This window comes from Atta cephalotes, assembly GCF_000143395.1.
Source record: "Atta cephalotes unplaced genomic scaffold scaffold00036, whole genome shotgun sequence".
NCBI classification, from domain to species: Eukaryota; Metazoa; Arthropoda; class Insecta; order Hymenoptera; family Formicidae; genus Atta; species Atta cephalotes.
The window spans coordinates 887,069-891,140 of NW_012130100.1; positions in this window are offsets into that span (position 1 = coordinate 887,069).

Consider the following 4,072-nt stretch of genomic DNA (forward strand, 5'->3'; position numbering starts at 1 on the left):
ATATATATATATATATATATATATATATATATATATATATATACATATATATCTTCCTTATCTTCGTTTTTACGTCGCGATTACTAAAAGACAAGATTCATCTTAACAAATTATTTACAAGAAGACGCGACAGAATGAACCGAGATTCTCCACCTAACCATCCGCCGGGAGACCCGACCGAGGGTAACCTCAATGCAGCTACCGTGTATGGTGAAAACGAGTCGACAAAGTCTTGCCGTGATCGCCAGGAAGGAAGGAAAATACAGGAGCTGACATGAATGAGCCTTAACGAATAGTGCAAGAATACGTAATGCGCCTTAACTTAGACACAAGCACCATTAGAAAAATCACTCAGTAATCTTCCAGGACGAAATCCCGCCGTCTTTCGTTACACGGATCGAAGTAGCACACCCTAATATCGCCTGGCGCGGTGTATCCAAAAGCTCAAATTCACTTTTGAGCTAGTTCCGAAGTACGAGGGTCACAACGTTCTAGTATAATAATTCGCTAGGACTTGCAAGTGTGTGCGCGATCCGTGTTTCATTCCGTCGAAACGCATCTAGTAAATTTAATGAGAAATAAACTCACGGTCACGTGTATTTGGCCGTAGAATACGAAGTACATTATATGGTACAGTTGAAAAATTCTTAGACCCGCTCAAGAAAACTTTGGGGCAGGGAGCAGCTTCAACTGTTACCGAACAATTAAGTATCAACTACAAAAAACCAAACGAACATATATTAGATTACATCGATAGAGTAAAGGACTTGAGATGGGCAATTATCAAGAGTGATTCCTATCAGACATACTTAGGAGACGCCTTGTAATAGACGAAATCGGCCTAATAGAATCTTTTACCCTAGAGTTGTTTTACAAAGGTCTTCCTAGAGAATTCAGAACTGAACTTAGAGCTGAAGGGTACAGTTGATCGATGCTTTTGACAAAGCGATCGCCAAACGATTAGAGAGGGACGAGTCCCGCGCATGGATTGCAAGGAGCGCGCACCCAAGCGAGAGATTGTTCATGTCCGTTCCCCCTTCATCCGGTGTTTCCATCCTTCAAAGGAACGCTCGTCTGAACCAACCGTACGATCAACGATCAGCCCCGATAACCTCAGAGGATATACTCCGTAAAGTTTGCAGCTATTCTCAAAACTTCGGGCATTATTCGCGGAATGCCGTAAGAGAATATATACTACGCGAATAATCCCCATAGCTATAAGCAACTATCACGCAGCCGATTCCAGAAACCACAACAATCCCAAGTAACAGTAAATAATCCATCTAGCAGCAGTGGAAGCGCTAACGACGGAAGTTGGTAATTACGGGCGACAGTTGGGAAACTCCAGCGGGGCCCTGCCATCAGGGACAAATCGGGACTTCGGAACACCTCGCTCTGCTTTCCCGATAGAAGTCAGACCTTATCCTGTTCCATCCACGTCTTCAGAGCCGCATTCGGCGACGTCCCTACCTATGGAATTAAGCTCGCCTTCATTCATGAGGTCGATCACTTTTATGCTCGATACGGGAGCGCAACCTAATGTAATTAAAGCCGGCAGTAAATCCTAGATTGAAGATCGACTATGCTGAAAAATTGCAACTCGGTATTACTACCAAGTCGAAATGTTTGGCTCCATTAAGGACTTACTCAAATACTCCGCGCATTAGTTATCTTTTATGTATTAGGAGTACAAATTAGTTCGGTCCGTTTCCCTAAAGATAGCTCCAGCTGTTGTGAATGGTTCATAGTGACAGCTGATTTTGGCGGTTTCAGAGAGGTTAAATATCTGCTAATAATATTCAGTTTATATTACTTTGAGTTTCATACAAAAACCTTGATTTTTACTGTGTTTGAAATGTCGAATTTTGTGTTAACTAAGCAGCATTTGCGGGAGGTCTTGATTTTCTGCTTTAAGTGAAAGAAAAGTGCGGCTGAAGCTCATCGAATGCTTGTCGAAGTTTATGGTGACACTGCTCCAACTGATAAATCATGTAGGGAATGATTTCGACGTTTCAAGGATGGAGATTTCAGCGTTGAAGACAAGTCTCGCTCTGGACAGCCAAAAAAATTCGAAGATAAAGAATTAGAGGCATTACTCGAAGAAGATCAGAGTCAAACGCAAGAGGAGCTTGCAGAATCATTGGGGGTAACTCAACAAGTCGTTTCTGTACGATTGAGACCCATGGGAATGATTCAAAAACAAGGAAATTGGATGTCTTATGAACTGAAACCAAGAGACGTTGAAAGGCGATTTTTCACTTGCGAACAGTTGATTCAAAAACAACAAAGAAAAGATCGGATTGTGACTGGAGATGAGAAGTGGATATTCTACGACAACCCCAAGAAGAAAAAATACTACGCTAAGCCCGGTCAATCGTTGCCATCGACCTCAACATCAACACCACGGCCGAACATTCATGGTTCGAAGATCATTCTCTGTATCTGGTGGGACCAAAAAGGTCTTGTTTACTATGAGCTGCTGAAACCTGGCGATTCCATTACGGGCAATCGGTATCGGCTGCAATTGATTCGTTTGAACATGCAACGTTGCGAAAAAACCGAAATATGAGCAAAGACATGATAAAGTTATTCTTCTTCATGACAACGTTCAGCCTCATGTCGCTAAAGTCGTAAAAAAATATTTGGAAACGCTCAAATGGGATGTTTTACCGCATCCGCCGTATTCTCCGGACATTGCTCCTTCTGATTATTGTTACGAAGGATGCAGCAAGTTACTGGTTCATTTTTTTCGCAGAAATCGAAAATTGGCTTCAAAATTGGATCGCCTCCAAAGACAAGTCATTTTTTCGAGATAGAATTCGAAAATTGCCTGGGAAAAAGTAGTAGGCAGCGATGGACAATACTTTAATTGATCTGTTCATTCATTTTGTTTTGAAATAAATGCACAAAAAAACGAATCGAACTAATTTGTACTCTCAATAGTTCCCGATGATTTCTCGATAATATCACAGAATCCTTGATAGTTCGTTCTTCATTATAAATAACGCGCAAATTAATTACGGAATCAATTGCGTGACTTGGCGCAACAGAACGCGCTCTTTAAAAAACGCGAAAATCATCGTGCTCCCATGCATAAATATGGGGTTCATATAAAAATATCCAATCTTGAAATCAAAACGTTATTATATAATTATCTACTCCGACTCTATTCCCGTGAATCTTCATAGGGGACTCCCTTATAACGTGAACGAACAGTAAGGCCTATGTTCGGATCGTAAACACTCTGGACGAAGTCGGGAGGAGATATTAATACTCACCATAGAATTGTAAGAAGTAGCTAGCATTGCAAACAAATCTGAAGATTTATCGAATAATCTTTCACTTAATACGGATGAACTCGCAACATCATGGACCACTCTTTCGAAGAACCACTCAACAAGAAGAGATAACCTTCTATCATATCGTAACAAACCCCAAGGGAAAGCAGAAGTATCAATTTTATTGATAGATGCTTGCGAGGAAGAGAAAATCGAAGCAAATAATATAAACGATAATATAAAACGATAATAAGCAAGGATCCTCAGACGCCAGGACAAAAGATTCCAAAAAAATCGGGGACTGGACTCACGCAACTTCTCGTAGCATCGACTCACAGTCCGCACCCGGAGACTATCCACAATTGTCACGGGATCCTGATGGGTAATCAGAGGATCTCACCTTCGTTCTCAAGACTAATAAAGAGGAAACGTCTGATAGAAATCTCCTATAGAAATCTCGCTATCGACAAAGAAGATGAATACGAGTATCCATGCGGATCTGCTGAGAGAGCTCTGTTATATGTTTTTATTGGTAGCTAAAGTGTTAACAACTGAACTTAAAAACTGGTCGAGAGTGGTTAAGGTAGTAGGCTTGTTATGCTTAGAATAGCTGAATGCCGAAAAAGGGAAAACATAATAAACGTGATAAAAAGACATTGATCGATAATAGAAAGTGTGTAAATATAGGTGTACAACTTTGCTTCCGCCGTTTTCCTATAGATGGACCCCATGTTGCGAAAGTGGTCAAGACATACTTGGAAACGTTGAAATGGGAAGTCCTACTCCACCCGCCG